Source organism: Tupaia chinensis, unplaced genomic scaffold, assembly GCF_000334495.1.
Source record: "Tupaia chinensis unplaced genomic scaffold, TupChi_1.0 Scaffold000622_1, whole genome shotgun sequence".
NCBI classification, from domain to species: Eukaryota; Metazoa; Chordata; class Mammalia; order Scandentia; family Tupaiidae; genus Tupaia; species Tupaia belangeri.
In genome coordinates, this window is record NW_006160142.1 from 8,931,374 (window position 1) to 8,957,103 (window position 25,730).

Here is a 25,730-nt window from a genome sequence, read left to right on the forward strand (position 1 = left end):
CGGAAGAGTGACTTGACTGTACAGTCATAGCATGGCAGGGTAGTATTGAAGACTAGATATGCTCACCATCAGAAACGTTTATGAAATTCTGAAATACTATTCAAGATGTAAAATATCTACTTATATTTGTTATCATTGCTACTGGCCCCTTTCATTCCTCTGCCACTGGTAAATCTAACTAAAGACATTTTTGCACACACTGAATTAAAAAAAAAGAAAAAGGAAAAAACACTTCCTGCAAACCACTGCAAGTTATGGTTTTTATTAAGTTATACCAAAACGTATTTTTATCCTTTACAATTAGAAATTAGTAGGTAATATGCTATTTTAAAAATTCATGATCCTTGATCGATTTAGTTATACTAAGCTTTTAACAGAGAATATCCAGTGAATATTTACACTAAATAAGAATTTAACATATTTAACCCTTAAGTGAGGGAAGAATTGAACTACAGAATTAAAGATCACATGAAGTTTCAATGATTCAGCTACATTTCAAGGAAATGACCTTGAATTTCAAGCCTAATCTTCGAATGCAAGTCTAGAAAAAGAAAGCAAGGGCTTACGCTTGAAAGTGGGATAAGTGAGCAGTGACTGTAAAGTAAGAAACCTGCAACTCACTGCTCTTGGGTGAAGGTGACTATAATGCTTAGAGGCATCCCACAGCCCCATCCACAGCCTGCAGTAACCACTTTAACCTGTGCTAAATAAAAACATTTAAGAAGGTTATATATAAAATATTTTTTGTAAATGTAAAATAAATCTAGGATCATAAAACTTGTCATCATTTTTTCTTTTTTTTTTTTTGGAGAGGTTTTCGCTATAGGGTGCGTGCGCTCGCCAGACAGAGACAGAAAGCGAGAAATCACCCCCCAGGGGGGATGGTCACGCCGCAATCCCTTCTCCTCCATTCTCCTCTTGGGATCTTGGGCATGCACACACACGTGCCCGGCGTGAGTTTTAAGCCACTGGGTCCGGGACGCGAACCGAGGTCGACTATGTGGGAGCCCAGCGACATAGCTATTACGCTAACTGCTGCTTCCCAAACTTGCCATCATTTTCAAACCTAGGTTAGAGTAAACTGTATGGGCTTTAGGGGCCTTCCCTCTGCTCCTCCCACCTCCCCCTTCTTTTGCAGTTGTATATATTTAAGGTATACACCTGATATTTTGATATACATAAATGTAATGAAATGACTACTATAACCAAGCAAATTAGGGTATCCATCTCACCACACAGTTACCTTTTTTGGTGTGTGTAGTTAAGAGGACTTGAAATGTCACTATACAGTGAAATAGTATTAACTATAGTCATGATGCTATAGATTAGAATGCTAGACTTACTCAGCCTACAGAACTGTTAAGTTTGTATACTTTGACCAGTAGCTCCTCATTCCTTCTCTACCATCTCCCTTGGGTAAGCACTGTTCTGTTCTGAGTTTCTTTCCAACAGTTTTAGTTTTGCCATATAAATGAAACCATGCAGTAGTTTCCTTTTGGTCTCTGACTTATTTCACTTAGCATAATGTCCTATAGCTTCATCCATATTGTCACAATTGCAGGATCACCATCTTTTTTTTTTTTTTTTTTTGGGGGGTTTTTGTTCCAGGGGGGTGGCGCTCGCCAGACAGACAGAGAGAGACATAGAGACAGAAAGCGAGAAATCACTCCCCAGAGGGGATGGTCACGCCGCAATCCCTTCTCCTCCATTCTCCTCTTGGGATCTTGGGCACGCATGCACACGCGCCCGGCGTGAGTTTTAAGTCACCCGGTCCTGGACGCGAACCGCGGTCGACTACGTGAGAATCCAGCGACATAGCCATTACGCTAACTGCTGGTTCCCACAGGATTACCATCTTTTAAAGGCTGAATAACATTCTAGTGTGTGTGTGTGTGTATCACATTAGTCCATTCCTCTCACAATCGTCAAGTTTAATGAGTGAAGAAATTGAGAAGAAATTAGCAAGCAGTTTGCCTCTCTTTTTATATCTTCCTTTCTCAGGACTGTCAATCTTTTTTTTTTTTTTTTTTGAGAGGTTTTTGCTATAGGGCGCGTGCGCTCGCCAGACAGACAGAGAGACAGAGAGACAGAAAGCGAGAAATCACCCCCCAAGGGGGATGGCCATGTCGCAATCACTTCTCCTCTTGGGATCTTGGGCACGCACTCACAAGTGCCCGGCGTGAGTTTTAAGCCACTGGGTCCGGGACGTGAACAGCGGTTGACTACATGGGAGGCCAGCGACATAGCCATTACACTAATTGCTGGTCCCAGGACTTTCAATCTTGTTTTCTTTCCATGCAACAAAATTGGAGGTATGCAGCAACTGAAATGGAAGAATGGGAGAAGGCAGGCAGTGTGATACTAAGATCAAATATAATGAGCTTCCTCAACCATATTCATGTCAGGCCCTAAGAAATAGCTATTTGGTTCTTTGGAAGCAATAGTTGGTATGTAGATTGAGAAAGTGTGTCAAAAAGTCAACCAGATTTCGGTGGTTTTAACCTCAGACATTTTTCACTTAAAAAGTTTCTTATTTACATGAAATTATTGTACATCCTTATGACATGCAATATCCTTTTCAATGAATGCATGCAGTGTGTGATAATTAAAACTAAGGTATTACTGTATATATCTTTTTAAACAAAGAACCTTAAATCCTTGTATCTGTTAAGCCTTTTTTTCTTTAACCCCTCTAACATACTCCCACATCATCACCCTTCTCCCATACAGATTCTGGAATATACTTTTGTCCTTTGTGCTATTGTGTCTTCAAATATTTCAATTTTTGCTGTCAAATGCAGACATTCAATGTATATTGGGCAAGGACATACCATGTTTGTGTTTCATAGTCTGGTTTATTTCACTTAGTATTAATTCTTCTACATTAATCTACTTTGTATCAAATGACAGAATCTCATTCTTTTTTAATGACAGAGTGTATTCCCTAAGGAATACATAATATTCTCTTTTAATACTGTGATCAGTTGTTAGTAACCTCAGTTGATTACATGCATTACCAATTATGAATAATGATCCAGCAGTTGGCGTAATGACTATGTCACTGGACTCCTGTGTAGTCCACTGTGGTTTGAGTCCTGGACCCAGTGGCTTAAACTCACGCCAGGTATGTGTACGAGCGTGCCAAGATTCCAAGAGAATAGAGAAGGGATTGCAACATGGCCATACCCCCAGGGAGTGATTTCTCCCTTTTTGGCTCTCTTTCTGGCAAGCACGCATGCCCTATAATAAAATCCTCTCAAAAAAAAAAAAAAAAGAATAGTGCTACAGTAGATATATATGTGCAAGTGAAAAAACAAACCAACAACAAAAATAATAAGATGTTTCTTGTGGTTCCTATTCACCATACCAGGTCAGCAGGACAATGGTTTAATATTGATATTTATTTTTTATATTTATTTATTATATTTTCTTTTCTTTTTTTTATACATTCAGTCACTATACATCACTTAACTTGTAAAGTGAATTTTCCAACATGAATACATTTCACATCAGTCCAGTTGGGGATCCTGTAAATGTTATCAACAGATAATAAGCCATTTCTGTGTCCCATAAATGTCTTACCTCTCTATTTTTGGCCTTAATTTCTTTCTTCACACTCTCCTCCTTCTCCAACCCTCTTCCCACATTGTAACCAGTATCTATAACCATTTTCTATGCTTTTAAATTCTCTTATCTTTAGGTTTCCACCTTAGAGTGCAAACAGTCATTATATATTAAGTGGAGACATACAATGATGGTTCATAGTCTGGCTTGCTTCACTTAGCAGTAAATCTTCCGTATTTCTCTACTTTCTATCAAATGTTGAGCAATTTTTCATATTCTTTTTGGCTGTTCATATGTCCTCCTTAGAGAGTTTTTTTTTTTTCTCTTCAGCTAATTTTCCCATATTTTAATTAAGTTCATCATTTTTTTTTTCAGGTAAGCTGCTTGAGTTCCCTGTGTATTTTGGTTATCAGTCCCTTATCAGAAGCACAGTTTACAAAAATATTTTCTCATTCAGAGGGTTGTTGTTTCACACTAATTACTTTGTCTTTTGCTATGCAGAAACTTCATCTGATGTAATTCCACTTGTCTATGTCTGGGATTATTGACTGTGCTTTCAGGGTCTTATTTAAGAAGGCTTTGCCTACCCCAGTGTCTCCCAGAGTTTCTGCAGTGTTTTCCACAAGTAGTTTTATAGTTTGAGGTCTTAGGTTTTGATCAGTAATCCACTTTGAATTGATTTTTGTCAATGTTGAGAGGTAAGGATTCAGATTCATCTTTCTATAGGTGTATACCCATTTTGCTAAAGAAGTTTTCCTTTTGTGACTGGATTGACTGGTCAAAAATCAGTTGGTTGTATGTTTTGGAGTTTATTTCTGGGGTCTCTATTCTGTTCCATTGTTCCACATGTCTGTTTTTATGCAAATACCATGCAGTTTTTTTACTATCACAGCTTTGTAATATATTTTGGGGTCAGAGAGTGACATTTAGAAATAAAATCTAGTATTAACCCTCACCTTTGTACTGAGATATTTTTTGCTAATGAGTGTCCTCTGTATGGATGCAAGCATTGGTGAATAGACAGACAGAATGCTATTCTATAGGTATACATGGTTTCTGTTTGTTTTTTAACTTTTTCTCATAGGAAAATTTCAGGGCTTCTGTAACCATGGTCATGTGTAGAGAATACAAGGTTCAAAAACAAATATTATTAAGTTGCCTTAGTTAATGAATTAATTTTCTTATCTGTTCTATTACTCTTCAGTATTTTTCTGCTTAAATGGGGCAGAATCAAGTTATACAATGTTTTTTCATAATGGATAAAATAAGGAACTACCAAAAATTTTCCCGTTGTTAATAACTTATCTGTATTTATATGTATTTTATAAGTTTGGGTATTATTTGAAAATGAAAAAGAATTAAGCTGGAGATAGAAAAAGGAATCATATCCCATAGGGATTTGGGCTTTAAAACCATTTTAATGAGTTTTTTAAAAATAAATGTGTAGGGACCAGCAGTTAGCATAATGGCTATGTCACTGGACTCCCACGTAATCAACCATGATTCGCATATTTTAATTAAGTTCATCATTTTTTTTTTTCAGGTAAGCTGCTTGAGTTCCCTGTGTATTTTGGTTATCAGTCCCTTATCAGAAGCACAGTTTACAAAAATATTTTCTCATTCAGAGGGTTGTTGTTTCACACTAATTACTTTGTCTTTTGCTATGCAGAAACTTCATCTGATGTAATTCCACTTGTCTATGTCTGGGATTATTGACTGTGCTTTCAGGGTCTTATTTAAGAAGGCTTTGCCTACCCCAGTGTCTCCCAGAGTTTCTGCAGTGTTTTCCACAAGTAGTTTTATAGTTTGAGGTCTTAGGTTTTGATCAGTAATCCACTTTGAATTGATTTTTGTCAATGTTGAGAGGTAAGGATTCAGATTCATCTTTCTATAGGTGTATACCCATTTTGCTAAAGAAGTTTTCCTTTTGTGACTGGATTGACTGGTCAAAAATCAGTTGGTTGTATGTTTTGGAGTTTATTTCTGGGGTCTCTATTCTGTTCCATTGTTCCACATGTCTGTTTTTATGCAAATACCATGCAGTTTTTTTACTATCACAGCTTTGTAATATATTTTGGGGTCAGAGAGTGACATTTAGAAATAAAATCTAGTATTAACCCTCACCTTTGTACTGAGATATTTTTTGCTAATCAGTGTCCTCTGTATGGATGCAAGCATTGGTGAATAGACAGACAGAATGCTATTCTATAGGTATACATGGTTTCTGTTTGTTTTTTAACTTTTTCTCATAGGAAAATTTCAGGGCTTCTGTAACCATGGTCATGTGTAGAGAATACAAGGTTCAAAAACAAATATTATTAAGTTGCCTTAGTTAATGAATTAATTTTCTTATCTGTTCTATTACTCTTCAGTATTTTTCTGCTTAAATGGGGCAGAATCAAGTTATACAATGTTTTTTCATAATGGATAAAATAAGGAACTACCAAAAATTTTCCCGTTGTTAATAACTTATCTGTATTTATATGTATTTTATAAGTTTGGGTATTATTTGAAAATGAAAAAGAATTAAGCTGGAGATAGAAAAAGGAATCAGATCTCATAGGGATTTGGGCTTTAAAACCATTTTAATGAGTTTTTTAAAAATAAATGTGTAGGGACCAGCAGTTAGCATAATGGCTATGTCACTGGACTCCCACGTAATCAACCATGATTCGCTTCCTGGACCTGTGGCTTAAAACTCACGTTGGGTGCATGCGCGTGCATGCCCAAGATCCCGAAAGGAGAAGGGAGGAGAATGGATTGTGGCGTGGCCATCTCCCCTGGGGGGTGATTTCTTGCTTTCTGTCTCTCCGTCTGGCGAACACACGTGTCTTATAGCAAAAACCTCTCCAAAAAATGTGTAATAATTATAGCTTTGCTATTAAATAATCATTTTGGCAGAAATGTGAAGAATAAGTTGGATACAGGGAGAGGAGCAAGAAAAATCTTAGGCTCTAATCAAATTAAACAAATCAAGATAGTGTGTTAGATAAGAGTAAGACCAAGGGAGATGAGTTAAACTGACAGTTCTACATTTTTTTTTTTTCTTCTTTTTTTGGAGAGCTTTTTGCTATAGGGCACAAGTGCTCGCCAGAAAGACAGAGAGAGACAGAGAGATAGAAAGCAAGAAATCACCCCCAAGGGGGGATGGCCACACCGCAATCCCTTCTCCTCCATTCTCCTCTCAGGATCTTGGGCATGCACGCACATGTGCCTGGCATGAGTTTAAGCCACCAGGTCCGAGACTCGAACCACAGTCGACTACATAGGAGTCCAGCGACTTAGCCATTATGCTAACTGCTGGTCCCTGATAGTTCTACTTTATAGTTAATTTTTATAACGGTACACAAATACTTTGTCCCCAGGAAAAATATTTACTTGAAAGTCTACATATAACATTCTTCCTCTCCAGTATTATAATCCTGCTCTGTTACAAAAGTTACCAGTCGTATTTATGCCTCCAGAATATGTTCTATAGTTTTAATTCCATAAATATGTCCCCTGCCGCACTAAATAAATAAATAAATAAATAAATAAATAAATAAATAAATACTATTTTCTTATATAAAGTGTTCTGGGCTTGCTTTCTCATGTAGTATGTCTCAAAAGTATATCTATACCAATACATAAGAAGTACCTTATTCATTTCAACTGCTGAAGGCAGTTACACTCCTGTACTGATCATTTGTCATGTTTTAGTCACCAATCATATTATATCTCTTCCCAGTGGTATTCTGATTTTACTTACAGAAATCACTCCATACCTTCTTTGTATAAAATTTTGCCTGTATAATAAAATATAACTGCCTAGTTCTCAGTCTGAATGCTGAGAGAGCTAGATTCCACCCAAATGGACCTTAGCACTAGTATATCTTAAGAGGTTTGGTATGGGAAGTCCAAAGTTTAGCCAATCTGACATTTCCTTCTAAGAGTTCCCATTTTTACAGTTAATTTCTATTTGTAATATTCCTCTGATTACATGTGTCTTGCCATAAGGCTTTATTAGTGTATGTGTTGCTTCCAAGTCCTCAGAGATTCTCAGGTTCCTGTTTTTTTTTGTAAACCAAAATTTTGTCTTTCTATTAATTTAATGAGTTTTAGGAATCTTCTGAATAAAAATATTATAATTAGACACAATCTCTTCACTTTTAACCTAGAGAAACTAATTAGTGAAAAATCTGTCACTGGACTTAGAGAAAGAAAAAAAAAAAGATTGAAGCCACAGATCCTTAGGAAATATAAGGTATGTGAGATTGCTTATCTTCTTTACATTGGGAGAAAGACAGTGAAAGTTCTGTTTATATTGAGAATTGGGATCCTAAGATGCCAATAACATTTCATTGTAAAACTGTTAATTAAAACAATACCTGTATGGGGCCAGCAGTTACCATGTTAGTTAAGGCGCTGGACTCCCACATGGCCTACCACAGTCTGAGTCCTGGACTTGGTGGCTTGCTTTCTCACTTTCCCTTTCTCTCTCTCTCTGGTCAAATTAAAATAATAACAAATAAATTAAATAAATCATTATTTTTTAAAAATCCATCAAATGGAACAACGGTTTGTACCCATTTACAGATATTTAAAAAGCTGTCAGTTTAAAATGTTTATAGAAGTCAAGGAACTTAAAATAGTAAGACAATGAGGAATAAAATGAAGGGAGGGTGAGTTTATAGTATCATTAATCATGACTTTAAATAAAACTAACCTAATGAAAGCAGTGTGGTATAGGTGTAAGGATAGCCAAGTAGACTAATGGAAAATTATAAGAGACTCCTTTCTGTATTAGCCTGACATAACAAAAGTGCCATTGCAATTCAGTAAAGTGAAAAAAAATGGCCCTTTGAATAAATAATGTTGGGGGCCTACAGATGGCATGGTGATTTAGGCGCTGGGCTCCCACATGGCTGACCACAGTTCTAATCCCAGATCTGAAGGACTGAAAATCATGAAGGTGATTCTTCCCCGCTCCTACATGGCAGAAACGAGTGAGCACACCGAGGCCAGAGATTGCCTTGAAACCTGCGCACCCTCTTCCACTTCTCAAGGTGCCAGTGGCTCTTGCTTCCAACTCCTTTTTTTTTTTTTTTTCACTCAAATCCTAAATTTATTCAACAGTCCTCTTACCCCACACAAGGTACAAACACCACTTACCTAAAATGCTACAAAGTTACAAAACTCAAAACAAGTGTCATCGTACTGACTGTACAAGAGCCAAAAAAGAGCAATGTACATGTTGCCACGGTAGCCTGCAAGACCACCATGAAGGGGAGATGCAGTGGGCTCCATCCTGCAAGAGCCGGCTCCCCAATTTCAGAGAATGAGGGAGGTGTGGGGTACATGAACACACAGAAAGTATGACCATTTACAGCAACTAACATGGGTGAGAGGTGATCTCTGGGGTGTGTGATCCTAGAGGTCAGAGGGCTCTCAGGCAGGGTAGCAGAGGGCCATGCCTAACAGAACTGGCCCCAGGTGATCCTTGGAAAGGACAGATGGGCTCCGAGGCTGGACCGCACTGCCACCTGGGGCCCCGCTGGCGAGCCAGGGAGCAGACTCTCAACTTCTTCTCCACCATTCTTCCTGGCTCTGGTGTGGCAGAAGTGAGTGAGCATGCCAAGGCCAGAGACTGCCTTGGAATCTACCCACTCTTTTTGTCCACTCCAGGTGCTCGTCCCTCTTGCTTCCAACTTCTGCCACGCCATTCTTCCTGGTTCCTGCAGGCGGAAGCAAGTGAGCGAACAAAGGCCAGAGACCACTTAGAACCTCCTCTCTCTCCCATTCGTTAGACTCACTAGTTTTCTGAACCATGGCCTGCACAACACATACTGTCTTCTTCAGTTGAAACCCTACAGCTCAGCCCCAAGTGCATCTGTTCTCTAGTATCTGGGAGACATTTGGAACATCCAGTCCCAGCAACAAAAGTGCAGGTTACAGGGTGAGCATCAGAGAGAGAAGGCTACAAAGAGATCGCAGATCACTTCCTCCCACATGCCTTAAAAAGATCAGAATTAACTCTCAGAAATTAGAAAGAAATGTATAAACAATCACATGACCACAAACCAGCACAGAGGCACAAGAAACATGAAAAACCAGTAAAATATCTCTCCCCCAAGAGAAAAAAAAAATTCCTCATCATCCACAGACAGTACAATGGAACTCATGGAAATGTCTGATAAGCAATTCAGCTTATTCATATGAGATGCAAGAGAAAAAAGACAATGAACTCCAGAAGATGCAAGGGAAAAGAGACAATGAGCTACTGGAGATGAGGAAGTTCTTCCACGATTTGAAAGAAGAAACAGACACCATAAAAAAGAATCAAACAGAACTGTTAGAAATGAACACTATAATACAGGAAATCGAAACCTCCCTTCAAAGTATTAAAAGTAGGTCAGATCATGCAGAAGATCGAATCTTGAATATAGAAGGCAAAACCTTTGACCTAAAAACCCCACCAACTTTGAGTAGGGTACGTTTTCTAAAATAGGTTATGAAAAAATTTAACCATAAAAAATTATACTTTTCTAAAATTAAAAATTTCTGTTAATCAAAATACATCATTAAATTAGTGAAAAGCAGACCATAGACTCATGTTCAGGATTTATTAAAAAATAGAACATTTCTTTATTAAATTTAAAAAAATGGTAAAAAAAAATGGGTGAAAGTTTTCAATAATTGACAAAAAAGATACTAAACTAGCAGGTAAACTTTAAAACATAGCAATCCTTTGCTAACTACAAAGTTCAACCATAATTATATATTACTGCACACTCACTAGTGTGTTTAGTGACAATTCAGGGCAACTGGAGGTAAACGGGTAAAATATTTTTGAAAAATTGGTAATATATTCCAAGCATAAAGCTCAATGCATAAATTATACTTTTAGTCATATTCAAGATAAATAAGAGGATGGCTAACAATAATAACAATACTCATGCAAAAATTTTCATGGAATCATTAATCACAGATGTCAAAAACTGGAACTTGTTCAAATGCCTATCAATGGTCAAATGGATAAATATAAACTAGCAAATTCATATACTGGATGCTATCTAGCAATAAAAAGAAGCACTTGCTACATGCAACAATGAATCTTATGGACACCACTATGAGTGAAAGGAGTCACAGACTAAAAAGTACAGACAATATAATTTAATTCATATCAAATTCAAATATAAGCAAAACTAATTTACATTATTCAAAGTCAAAAGAAGTCATCAGGGACCAGCAGTTGGCATAATGGCTATGTCACTGAACTCCCATGTAGTCGACCACGGTTCGAGTCCCAGACCCAGTGGCTTAAACTCTTGCTGGGCATGTGTGTCTGTGTGTGTGGGCCCAAGATCCCGAGAGGAGAATGGAGGAGAAGGGATTGCAGCGTGGCCATGCCCCCTGGGGGGTGATGTCTCACTTTCTATCTCTCTGTCATCTCTCTGTCTTTCTGGCGAGTGCATTGGCCCTATAGCAAAAATCTCTCCAAAAAAAAAAGTCATTATTTCTGAGTAGAAGAGGAAGACTACAGACTGAAAATAGATAGAAGGAAGGCTTCTGGAGAGAAGTAAATGTTTTAAATCTTGCTCAGAGCAATGACTACATAGATGTACACATACATAACTCAAAAATGTAATATCATAAAATATGCAATTTTTTAAATTTAAATTTATTTATTTACATTCATTTTCTATACATCATTACAGCATACAAAATGAGATTTCCCATTCAGAATACACTGTATATTTTTAAAAAGGAATAACTGAACATTTTCAGATTGAATCAGGACCTACATGAAAGGAATTTTTAAATAGCCACATGGTAGCATGTCATAGTAGCTCAGGCTTGTGATCTATTGACCTAATAATATTCAAAATACTAGACTAAAATTATTTATGGTATCTATGGTATTCTTTGATAAGAAACCTTATTTTGAAATTATCTTTCATCTTATAGCAAAGGTATGCCATCTTCAATGAGTAAATTGTCTACCTCTGAAAATAAACACCTATCTCTACACTGTGGGATAATAGAGGCTGAATGTCTGACCATGAGCTACAACTGCCAGGACTGTCCAGCACTCTTACTGTAAATGTCATTATCAGACCCATTTGCTACATCATTAAGATGTCTGAAAGAATTCTCGTTTCTGCAGTCATGAAAATCTGAGCTGGAGTCAGCAGATGGCATAAAAGTCATGCTACTATACTCCCATGTGGCCAGTAGCAGTTCAAGTCCTGGACCCTGTGGCTTGAAACTCACTCCAGGCTCATGTGTGTGTGTCCAAGATCCTGGGAGGACAATAGAGAAGAAGGGATTGTGGTGTGGCCATGCCCCGGGTGGGTAATTTACCCTTTTCCATCTCATTTTTTCTGTATCTTTCTCTCTCTCTCTGGTGAGTGCACATGCCCTAAGGCAAAAACCACTCCCCTCCTCCTCCTCAAAAAAAAAAAAAAAAGAAAGAAAGAAAAAAAAAGAAAAAGAAAAAGAAAGAAGAGAAAATCTAAGCAGGCAGTGATGGCACAGGCAAGTGGGTCATGTATTTAGCGTGATTACAACTATCACATAGCTGACTCTCATGCCCTCGCAGGGAATTCTCTAAGTCGTGTTAACTGATAAGCAAAAACTTATGAGCCTGGTTTAAAGATGATGTGCACTGTGGCATTATTTTTCAGATTCCCTGAACAATGGAGAGTAATCTTCTCTGTGGATGTACATAACTGAAGTTGTGTGTCTCATTTAATGGAAAGCAAGTTAGCCTGATGTAAGGACCTCAACTTGTTAATAACAGGGGCTACATCATTGACTATATTAACAGGAACTAGAGTGAAGATTTGGAAGAAAGTAATCAGAAATTTGAGAAAAGATTGGCTGAAGGGATGAGGATCACTCAAAATGGACCCAGAGGATTAAACTACTCATGTCCCTTAGAAGTGATGTTAAAAGGCCCTCATTTCAGAGGATCCTACTTATCATCATTATTATTAATTATTCATAATTTTTCCTTTTTATAAAAGTTATTTTATTTAACATTATTTAGTTTTTAATTTGACCAGAGAGGGCAGAGAGAGAGAGAAAGGAAAAGTGAGAAAGCAAGCTACCGAGTCTGGGACTCAAACCACAGTCGGCAATGTGGGAGTCCAATGCCCTTAAACACTGGGCCACCAGCACTTACCACCATAATTTTTCTTTATCGTACATGAATATCATCCACTTCCCTAAATCATTTTGTGCTGAAGTCTTAATTTTGGCAAGGTTTTTTTTTTTTTTTTTAATGCTTATGTATCTTGTTTTACTATCAATGGCTATGTCATCCAGCACACAAGACTTTTAAAATGTTTCTTTAGGGACCAGCAGTTAGCGTAATGGCTATGTTGCTGGACTCCCACATAGTCAACCGTGGTTTGTGTCCCGGACCCGGTGGCTTAAAACTCACACCAGGTGGGTGTGCGTGTGTGTGCCCAAGATTCCGAGAGGAGAATGGAGGAGAAGGGATTGTGGCGTGGCCATCCCTCCTGGGGGTGATTTCTCGCTTTCTGTCTCTCTGTCTCTCTCTGTCTGTCCGGCAAGCGCACGCGCTCTATAGAGAAAACCTCTCCCCCCCCAAATAAAAGTTTTTTTTATCAATGTTATATACATACATACATATATAGTGTGTGTGTGTGTGTGTATTATAGTTACATAATAATTCCAACCTTCTTCGTAGTTTGCTTTTTTTTAAACTGATATTTTAGCTATCAAGTACATGTGCTTGCTGGAGACATAGAGAGACAGAAAGAGAGGAAATAAATCATCCCCTGGAGGGATGGGCACACTGCAGTCCCTTCTCCTCCATTTTCCTCTTGGGATTTTCGGCATGCATGCACATGCACCTAGGAGTTTTAGGCAGCCAGGTCTGGGACTCAAAAGGCAGTTGATCATGTTGGAGTCCAGCACCATAACCACTATGCCACCTGCTGCCCCCCATAATGTTGCTTCAAATTCTACTTCACCTGACATAAAATATTAAGTTTGTGTCAGACTGGCAAAATTATTCTTTTAGCCTCTGAATCTCTAGAAGTTTTGTTTCTACATCATTGGAGTTATACTCTCTACCACTAGGTTCTTGGTGAAGTCCTTCCTGAATGACTATTTGTTTTATCCTTATTCTTTGAAATTTTTTGTTTTATTTCCCTTGTCATTTCTGACAGGTTATATTTTTTCACCTGATAACCATCTTACTGCAGTAAGATTCTTCTCTTTAAGTATCTCACTGTGTGTTTATCATAACAATGACACTCTATTGAATTACTCTGGTTTCTTTCTTATGCTGCACCTTCCCAAACTGTCTCTTTCCTCCTCCCTTTCCTAAATAAAAATTTCCTTATATTTAAAATTAATGTTCAATTTTGTAGAATGGCAATCCAAATTTAACCCCAGATGATTTTCTTACTAAATTTATTCTTGTCATTTTTCCACATGATTTATGTAATAAAGAAAATGAAAAATGTTGCAAAGATTAAACTTAACTGGAAAAGTAAAAAAAAAAAATGTATATAAATGCTAATCCTACTTGTAGAAATTTATCAATGCCTTTTCTTCTTCATCCTGCATACTCTTTTTCTTGCTTCATTCTATACACAGCCTATTCTGCAGTAACCTTAAGCTAATTTAAATTTACACAGGAGTATTCATCAAACAGACAAATTAAAACATTTCACTACTGAAAATGTCCAACTGCTCCTGTTCGTTATGTTGAAGTACTATGTTATCTGTCTATTTTGCGAGACAGATAGAGCAGGAAAAAGAGAAAGCATCACCCCCAGGGTGGAGGCCAAACTGGAATCTCTTCTCCTCAATTTCCCCCTCAGAATTTTAGGCACACACCCACATATGCCCAGCATGTTTGACATGTTTCTCAAGCCACAGGTTCGGAGTCTTGAACCCTGCTCTCAGACACACTGAACCCAATAACCACCAGTAGTAAAAAGTCCTAAACTTATCTCTTTAAGTAACCACCAACTCCTTCTTCTCTATCTTATAGATTTACCCATAGATATGTGGCTGCAGATAACCTTCTCTTTCTTATAGATTTACCCATAGATACGTGGCTGCAGATATATTTAAGGAAGCCTCACTTCACGGGGAGTGCTGATCCGTGTTACCTCCAAAGGTCAGAGGGTCACCTACGAAGGTCCCTAAATTTGGAATTCATATGACACATTTTGGTATTCTAACATCTAGTTCTCTGAATAACATCCAGTAATCCTTTCAATAAGCACGTATTAAGGACCTTCCATGTGCCAAGAAAAGTACTATACTTTGAACATAAAAGAACAGCATGTTGAGCAATATTCTGGATTTAACAGAGAACAGACTGGGCTTCAATGTGCAGCCAAAAAAGAAGAAAAGAGCTACAATCATTCTTCTAACAATATTACTGAGAGCATGGCACAGGTAAGGGCATAAAAGATGGCAACAAGCAAAATTTGAGGTTCAATATGGCTTTAGGTTGAAATAATAACCAACTCTATAGATGATAGAATCTTTACATAAAAATCCCAGATAATATGGGAGGTGTCAAAGAACAAGAGAAATGTAAACATGCTCTGGTTATTTTCATATTTGGGGAAATAATTGGGACACTAATTATAAATACCAAATTCTAGTTGTGATCATATACATACCAGATATAATGAAGAATAATACATATAGAAAGTAAATACATATTTAAAATGCTTATGTTTTGCCAGCACACATGTACTAATGCCCCAAATCCTGACTGGATGGAAAAATGAAGAAAGGATTGCAGTATGACCAATCCACACTCGGGGATGCTCTCTCCCTCTCCCTTTCTCTCTTGACTCTCTCTAATAAAGGCATGTACCTATGGTAATTAAAAACAAGCAAACAAAAAACCTTGTGTTTAAGAACTTCATTTAAAGAAGTGTAATTAATTCAACCAAAGGCTAAAAGTACAAGAAGAAAAAATAAAAAGCATAATGATGAGAAAAATTAACAATAGAAACAAGTCCAACTATATCAATAATTTAAAAATGGGTATGAGTTAACACAAGAAAAAAGACACATCTAAAAAAATAAGTTTTAAAATTATATTTAATTTCATTACCTTCATTTTCTAAATGCAAAATTGGTTGAAGTGAGTGATTTTCCAGAAAACATGAATTACTAAATTTTATTTTTAAATTTATTTATTCATTTCTTCAATGAGAGAGATATAAAGAGATGAAGGGAAATCCCCAGATGCAGCCAGCCTGGAGCACAGACACAAGCGTACATACCAGTGTATACAGGGAGGCCTCAGGGCCATTCCATGTGGATCCAGTTGCATATCACTGCATCATTGGCCCCACTAAATTTTAATCTCGAATGACAGAAAAAAATGAATGTACCAAAAGCCACATGGAAAAATTTAATAGAGAATAAAGACATAATCTTTTATCATAGTCTTCACTAAGAGTGTATATGTGGGTGTTTGAGATATATTAAATTATACTTTTTCTTTCCAAATACTGAGAATCCCTCTTTCAAATATTTCTTTCATTCTTTATTTTAAAATGTATGTTTATTTTTTCATAAGAGACATAGCTGGCTCATTTCACGGGCATTCATATGCATACCAGCATGTCCAGGGAGGAACTGGGATGCAAACTAAGTACCTTTCTTAGGTGAGTCCAGTTTTGCCATTATTGAACCATCATCACTTGGCACTTGGCCCAATTTTAAATATTATTTCTAGAGCATACTAAAAGATGCAGTAATTTTCAACTAACCAAGGGAAACTAACAAATTCTGATGTTAAAACTGGTAAGAATCCAATTAATATGAATAAAAGCGTGGATAATAAATATATGAGGGAAAAGAAATTCTTTCTATAGAAGAATTCCAAATATTATACCTTGAGCTCAAAACTTTCTTCCCTCTTAAATCATTGCTGAATGTAGTGGCATACTGCCAATGCATACGGTAGATAAAGGATAAAACAGTTAAGTTCACAGAGAAGAAATCTAATACATATTAGGTTGTCAGGAAAGTCATGACATATTTTTGCATAGAAAGACATAGAAAAACACATTGTGACTTTCCCAACAGCCCAGTACTACCTTAATCATATGATCAGTTAGTGTTATCAGTGATGTCATGTGACTATCACGCATCCCTTAAAATCATGAGTAGAACCACTATATGTTTGTAGCATGTTTTCTAAAAATCCGTAACTCCTGTCCAACCATGAGAGAAGATTACAAAGAAACACAGTGTGGGAAGAGGGTGGGAGAAGAGGAGAGTATGAGGAAAGACATTAAGGAGAAAAATAGAGAAGCAAGACATTTAATGGATTGTTATCAGTTGATGATAATGTGTATAGTATCCCTAACTGAACTGGTGTGAAATGTATTCATGTTGGAAAAATAACTTTATAAGCTAAATGATGTATAGTGATTGAATGTATAAAAGAAATTTTAAAAAATAAAAAAGAAATATTAAAAAAACACACACAAAATACTTGGTCAGTATTTCTCAAGTTTGTATTTATCAAGTTCATTAAAAAAAAATAAGAAAAGACTGGGAAACTGTCACAAATCATAGAAGAGTCTGGGGTTTACTTAACAAAAATAAAATTGATCGGTGTAAATATAGAAAGTTTACACACACTAACTCCATAAGTTAATTACCAATATTTTTGACTAAACTACTTACATCAAATGTCCAAGCTCAGAGGTTCCATAGAATTTCATCAGTCCTTCAAAAACCAGTTAATTCCCATGATGCATATAGCTTTTATCCCAAATAATTGAAAGTAAAGGAAAACTTCTAATATTTTTTTACTATGTAAATGTAATAATAGTACCCAAACCTGATCAAGGTTCCACAGAAAACTATATACAAGTCTTAAATATGAATCTGTATGTGAAAAACTAAGTAAAATACAAGGAAACATAAGTCAACATCAGGTGTAAGTCAAAATATATACCCAAGTGAGATTTATTCAAGGAATTTAAAGTTGTTAATACTAGAAAATTCATGAATTCAAATATTTATATTAAGAGATGTTTGAAATAAATACAATTTTCCATTAACGTTAAAAAGAACTTTGATGAAGTTTGCTACATATGGATTTAAAAAATGAACAATAAGTGACTGGCAGTTGGTGTAATGGCTATGTCGCTGGACTCCCAAGTAGTCAACTGCAGTTTGAGTCCCAGACCAGGAGGCTTAAACTCACGCCAGGCACACGTGTGTGCGTGCTCAAGATCTTGAGAGGAGAATGGAGGAGAGGGGACTGTGGCGTGGCCATCCCCCCTGGGGGGTAGGTGATTTCTCACTTTTTGTCTCTCTGTCACTTTCTGTCTTTCTGGTGAGTGCACGCACCCTATAGCAAAAACCAGTCCAAAAAAGAAAAATGAACAATAAAATTGGATTTGATGAATACTACTGTAATATGTTAAAATTTATATACCTTTATCCTACAAACAGAAACTAAATTAATAGTTAAATATTAAAAAGATTACTATTGGGGCCAACAGATAGTGTAGCAGTTATGTCACTGGACTCCAAAGTAGCTAAACATAGTTCAAGTCCCAGACCTGGGGCTTGAATCTCACGCTAGGCACATGTATGTGCATGCCCAAGATACCAGAAAGAGAATGGAAGAGAAGAGATTGTGGCATAGCCTTCCCCTTTGGGGGGCAGGGGGTGATTTCTTACTTTCCCTCTCACTGTCTCTGTCTTTTTGCTCAAACAAGTGCAAGTGCCCTATAGCAAAAACCTGTACAGGAAAAAAAAAAAAAAAAAAAACCACAAAGATTACTATTAAGGTTAAGGAAAAAGAAAAGGGAGAAGACACTACATGCACTAATATTTGATTTTGTATTGAGGGTAATAGACATAAAAAGGTTAGAATTCAAAAATATGTAATTTTACGTCCATTTGTACTTCATACATATGCATGGTAAGTGTTTTAAATGATGTTCCCAAGTAGTAGGGGCAGAGCCATGTAAGGCTGGAGGCCATATGAGAAGGTTCCAGGTTTGCGTTTGAGTTTAACTTAACAGTTTCAGTAAGATATCCCTGTATCATTTTTTAAAATGTAGAACATTTTCTTTATGTTTTACATGAAATACTCAAAAGGTTAGGTCAATTGGAAATGATTTTAATCAAAGAATTGTACATTTTCTTCCTACATAAACTACTTTGTTACTAGGAAAGTCCCTATATCTTTTTCTTTAATCTCTATTAAGTTTAAATTATTTTATATTGTAAGAATTTGTATTAGATGTTTTAAAAAGGGATACAGGGGTGTCTTACTGAAACTGAATGCTAAATTAAACCCAAACACATCAATTAACACACTGAGAAAATTCTGTACATAGGCTGATACCACAATCGCATTTCCCATTCCTCAGGAAAGACGAAATCACAAAGAGAACTTTACAAAATCACCTACTCAATTTGATACTGCTCCAGCACTGTCAAAGACATTCAGCGTTGAAAGGAGCAATTGTCTTCCTTTTGAATCCAATTTTCTTTATTTTTCTTGTCACTTCCTTTGTGCACTCTGTGGCCACCTTGCCTAATGCCCAACATTTACAGGAATGTCTGAGTTTCAAGTACTGAAAGCAAGGTTAACATGTCCCTATGGTCTTCATAAAACATCCCTATAGAGACCAGCAGATGGTATAATGGTTACGTCTCTGGACTCCCATGTAGTCAAAAGTGGTTCAAGTCCTGGACCCTGTGGCTTAAAACTCATGCCAGGCATGTGTGCATGTGTGCCCAAAATCCTGAGAGGAGACCAGAGGAGAAGATATTGCTGCGTGGCCATCTTCCCTAGGGAGTAATTTCTTACTTTCTGTCTTTCTGTCTCTCTAGTGAGCACATGTGCCCTATAGCAAAAACCTCTCTTAAAAAAACAAACAAAAACAACTCCCTATATATTAATATAGAAAAAAGTAGCTAAAATTTACTAAGAAACAATATAAGAATTTTTCTAAAATACAACCCCCCCCCAATTACTTTAGAAATAGAAAGTGAATTTTACTTGTTACTATTTTTTAAAATGAATGACATTTTTTCTCATGGAAAACTGAATATTTTTGAACAATTATCAAGTTAGTTATCTGGATTTGCTTGTGGTGATGATGACTTACATTGACAGGCTTTACCACATTCTGACTGGGAGCAAAGGTGAGATGGGAGAAGCAATTTATACAGCTCCAGAGGTCATTTATCCTGACCCTTTAATGTTTAACGAGGCATTAATGAGGCAGTTTGAACCCTAGGCTAAAATACATGGGTTATATTACATCCAAAATTGGTAGAGAAAAAACTAGAAGGTCCTTAAGGAAATTAACTTATTTTTATATGGCTCTACACTCAGTAAAGGTCTTAGGGAGGACATTTTTCAGCAAATCCCCAAAGTTTTCCCACTCCATGAACTTAGAGTGTAATACTGGATTTCTCAATAATTACCAGGAAAAAATTTGAATCTGTGCATTTTAGAAAGAACTTAGCTCAAATATATCTCATGAATCTGATTCTGAATGAATTTCATGTTTCTTTGCAGTTTTAAATCTCCTAGAAAAATCTAGGAAATACTACCCAAGCATAATTTACTTATTTTACAGCATATATTTTTGCATTCATAAGTTATATATACAAAAAAAAAACTTCCTCGTGAAATTATTTTTTTTTTTTTGGAGAGGTTTTCGCTATAGGGCACGTGCGCTCGCCAGACAGACAGAGAGAGACATAGAGACAGAAAGCGAGAAATCCCCCCCGAGGGAGGATGGTCATGCCACAATCCCTTCTCCTCAATTCTCCTCTTAGAATCTTGGGCACGCACACACACGCGCTCGGCGTGAGTTTTAAGCCACCGGGTCCGGGACGCGAACCGCTGTCAACTACATGGGAGTCCAGCGACATAGCCATTACGCTAACTGCTGGTTCCCGTGAAATAATTTGATAGATCACTTGACTTCTTTTATTTTGGGGAGATAGTAGAAAACTTCCTGAAGAATGCAGAATAATCAAAGGACTTCCAGAAGAAAATGAACACATTTACATTCTGTGACATATTTTGGAAAGATTAATTATTATTGAGCAGAATTATCAGTTTAGAATTCACACCTATTTGTTTTCTATTAAAATTAAAAGATAGAGGAAGAAAATTCTACTTATGGCATAAAAGAATAAAAGAATGAGATTAGATATAAAAAGTTTTGACTTGGGCCAACAAGTGACATGGAAGTTAAGGCAGCTAGATCCCACATGACCGACTTTGTGGTTCAAGTCCCAGACTCAACAGTCTGAAAAATCACACTCGGCATGTGTGCTTGCATGACCAAAATCCCAAGTGGAGAATGGACAAGAAGGGATAACAGCATGGCCTTCCCACCTGGGGCTGATTTTTCACTTTCTCTGCTTCTCTGTCTTTGTGTCTCTCTGGTAAGAGTATATGCTCTACAGCTAAACTTAATAAATAAATAAATAAAAGCTTTGACTCTACATGCTCATACTTTAGTCTAAATTGTTTTAAAAGTCAACAAGGTGGTAAAGCAGCAGACGCAAAGTCACAGACCTTTGTAAAGACCCTGACAGGCAAGACCATCACCCTCAAGCTTAGAGACACCACTGAGAATGTCAAAGCCAAAATCCAAGACAAGGAGTGGGTTACACCTGACCAGCAGCATTGGATATTTGTGAGCAAACAGCTGGAAGATGTTCACACTCTCTCAGACTACAATATTAAGAAAGAGTCCACCTTCACTCGGTGCTGTGTCTGAGAGGTGGCATTGTCGAGCCCTCCCTCTGCCAACTCGCCCAGTACAACTGTGACAAGATGATCTGCTGTAAGTTCTACATGCACCTGCACCCCTGTGCTGTCATCTACTGCAAGAAGTGTGGCAATACCAACAACCAGTGCCCCAGAAAAGAAGGTCAAATAAGGCCCCTCCTCCACAGGACAGTTCCCTGCCCAAGCCCCATGGCCCTAGGGCCTCAATAAAGTTTCCTTTTCATTGACTGAAGCAACAAAGCAATAACAATAATTATTATAAATAAATAGATAAATAAATAAATAAAAATTAAAGATGTTATTTAAATTGATATTATTTATTTTCAAGATATTTAGTTGGCTTGAAAGTATGAGGAAACATTCCCTATATTCTTAATAAAAACACTCTAGTTTGTCAAATTATTACTCCTAAATGGCAAATACTTCTTAAATATAATTTTTGTGAAAAAATGTGAATGTTTTACATTGAAACATGACTACAAGTCAACAAACTTTGATTTTAAATATTTAATTCTTACCAACTCTTGTGGGTTAAAGTTAGAAAGAAAACATTCATAGTTAACTGTCACGAGAGAAAACTATTCTTACTTTTCTGACTTGGGATGTAATATTTATACATTTTTTTAATGTGCAACCTATCTTAATTTAATAATTTTTTCATCTCCTGAAGAGTGTAAGTAAATCTATAAATGCTGTATTTCTGCAATGACTAGTGTAAGTGGATGTATGTGGGCAGGGATAGTCTAAGGATTATCCTAAATTTACGGTTACAGTAATGGAGAATTCTACATCTGTACCTGATTTCTTAATATGCTCCAGTTTTTAATCTATAATTAGGGATCAAATCTAACTTCACAGTTTCTGTAAGAAAATTTGGATATCTGAAAGAAAAATAAACACTTTGGCTAGCCCTGAATCTAACACTATCCCTGGCTCCCCAAGGGACTGAGCATGGCAAGGTACTCTCTACTCTCCATGATCCTGGTTTCGTTTGGGACAAACATGGTCTAAGGAGAGAACTTCTCTGAGTGTTAAGAGATACTTTTCTGACAAGGATTTTATAACTTTTTTGGCCCATGTTGTTCCTAAGAAACTTTAGTAGTTCCAGGCAATCTAATCTCAACTGTTTTGTATAGTATTAGCTGATTTCGTACTGAATATTATGTTACAAACATAGATTTAAAAGCTAGATAAATTCGTCACTTGGTTTTCTGTCACTGAAAGAAATGTGAAGATGAAAGAAATCTAAATAATGTGGATGTCATTTGGCATTTTGAAAATAACATCTAGTCACATGAATATTATTTTAAAACTATTTTCTGTCTAAATTTTGAGCCTTGTTTCTGATGAGTTCTAAAGATGGCTCTCAGGATTATGCTTTTAAGCTGCTAAATTGTTGTTATAATAGACATTTTATTAAATCTGAAGATGTTTTAGTGAGGTAGGCATTTCCTAGAAATGCATTGGAAACAAATGGTAAATTCCTCCCTTGATTACTTACTGAGTACAGTGTAAGTAAATTAATCATTTTTGTTGCCTCTGACATGATAAAAGTTTCTTGGTACAAATGAAGACATACATAAAATTGATGGGTAATGTCTCCAGAATTACAATCGAGGTGGGATGAGCTAACAAGACTTTTTTACGAAGAAATCACACAGAGTGTCTCTTGGACTGAAATTCTTAGAAAATGTTAAACTCAGGCTATCCAGATTATTTAAAACATTCCTATCTAGAGCACACACCCAGCTGAAATCAACCATGAGATTTCAGATTTTCCTCCTTAATTACCCAAAATAGAATAACTTCTAGTAGCATATTACCTCTCAATCCAGTTGACTGCTCTTTCCCACACAATCAGAAATAACAGAATTATAAACAAAGAAGGAATTATATAGAATCGGAAAAATCCCAATCTTGGAAACAGAGTGTAAGTGACATGGTATGTATAATTTGCCCCTTCCTGTTGTAATTTAGTGGCTTAAAACAACACAAATTTATTCTTTTACAGTTTTGGAGTTCAGACATTTGAAGTCAGTTTCCCTAGGATAAAGTTAAAATGTCAGCACGGCTGGTTCCTTCTGGAGGGTCTAAGAAAAGAATCTCTGTATCTCCTTTTTCTAGGCTTCTGGAGCACATAGAACTTGAGTGCTTGTTACTCTTTCTTCCTTACTTCTTGTCACAGAAATGTCTTGCTGTCATTACACCTTTTACTACTCTTTTATAGTAAAGGATTTACTAATAGGTAGGGTGGCTTTTCTCTACTGCTTTATTGTGGAAGAGGCAATTTTCCACCTGCTTAATCCAAAGTAATGATGAGTAGATACTGCATACTTCATTAATTGGCTGAAACACTAAGAACAGATATAGGTATCACTGTACAATCTGTTCAATATATGGTGACAAGCTGCTATAGTTAAAACTGTCATATGGGTAAGGTGAGTTCATGAGGTCTTTTTTTTGCATGCGTGTGTGTGTGTGTGTGTGTGTGTGGAGAGGATTTTGCTGTATGGCATGTGCCTATAGCACAGAGAGAGACAGAGAGACAAAATGCAAGAAATCACCACCCGGGGGGATGGCCACACCACAATCCCTTCTCCTCCATTCTCCTCTCAGGATCTTGGGCACGCACGCACACATTCCTGGCGTGACTTTAAGCCATTGGGTCCAGCATTCGAACAGTGGTCGACTACATGGAAATCTAGCAACATAGCCATTAGGCCAACTGCTGGTCCCTAGTTTATGAGGTCTTTCACATCATACTAGCTCATATTAAGTGTTGTATGAACATCAGAGATAGAACATTATCTAAGCCATTAGATACATGCTCATTAAAATAATAGTATCCATACTCTTTGCCAACCTAAAAGCAAAAATTCCATGAATTTTAAGAAATCTTAATCAATTTAGAATTAATAAAATACCTATCCACCTAATGATGTCATTAATGAGAATAAAAGTATTTAAAGAAATTTATTTCCAAACAATGAAAACATAAGTTTATGGGGAAAAAGATGTTTACCAGTTTGGTGTGACTAGCGGCTGGTGTAATGGTTATGTTACTGGACTCCCACACAGTCTACCACGGTTTAAGTCCGGGACTTGATGGCTTAAACTCAGGCCACGTCCTTGTGTGTGAGTACCCAAAGTCCTGAGAGGAGAATGGAGGAGAAAGGATTGCAGTGTGGCCATCTCTCCAGAGGGTGATTTCTCACTTTCTGTCTCTGTGTCTCTCTAGCAAGTGTACACGCCCTATAGCAAACATCTCTCTCTCAAAAAAAAAAATTATATGTTAGTAAATGTATGACTTTTAAAAACCTTCCAAGCAATACTAAGTAATATTTATAGAAATAATTATCTAGTGTAAAACTGTAAAAACATTGATTGAAAAAAAAAACCTGATGCATTTATTACAGTGGTTATTTAACACTGGTGAAATATGGTAGGAAATAAGATGTTTCAGTAGTCTGGCAAAAATAAATACAGACAACCCAAAAGACCTTGCTATAGCAAAGGAGTCAGCCACCAACCCTTGCATTTGGCAGAGACTTTAAGGCAAACAGCAGAGTGGAAAAAGCTTTAGGGTAGAAAGACAAAGCTTCAGGCATGCTCTGATTGGACTGTCATCATGAGGAAGCTGCCAGCAAGTTAACTATTGATTAGGGGAGCATATTTGGCTTTTTTTCAGTTAGTCCTGAGTTGGAAGCATGAGGAAAAATTAGGAAAGCTGTCAGTTATTAAGTCTTGGTGATCTGGAGCAAATTGTTGCAGGGGTTATTTTTTGGCTTCCTGGACTCATTGCTGTGGACAGTGGTTTGGCTTTGTTTGCTGCAGGTTGTGGGTCAGAGTTCTATTTTTAATATATGGTCTAATTATTGTTCATTTATCTATTTAGTTCATCAATATGTTAAGTTAAATGAGTCAGGGAAGACTCTCAGTATTCATATAATACAGAATATAGTTCAATAAATAAAATACAAGTGATCATTATAATTTTATATTAATCAAAATGTAATCTAAAATTAAGATATAATTATTACATTTCCCTTCTTTGGCATTTGCCAAAGGTTATAGTTATATGCTTATACATGTAACTAATGTATAAGCTAAAATCATAGATATATTTGATTGGTACTGATTCTTTTTTTTTTTTTTTTTTTTTTAAGAAAGAGATTTTTGCTAAAGGGCCCATCACTCACCAAAGAGACAGAGACAGAGAGACAGAAAACGAGAAATCACCCCACAGGGGGGATGATCACACAGTAATCACTTCTCCTTCATTCTCCTCTCAGGATCTCGGGCATGCATGCACACATGACAGACATGAATTTTTAAGCCACTGAGTCTGGGACTAAAGCAGGGTCGACTACATGGGAGTCCA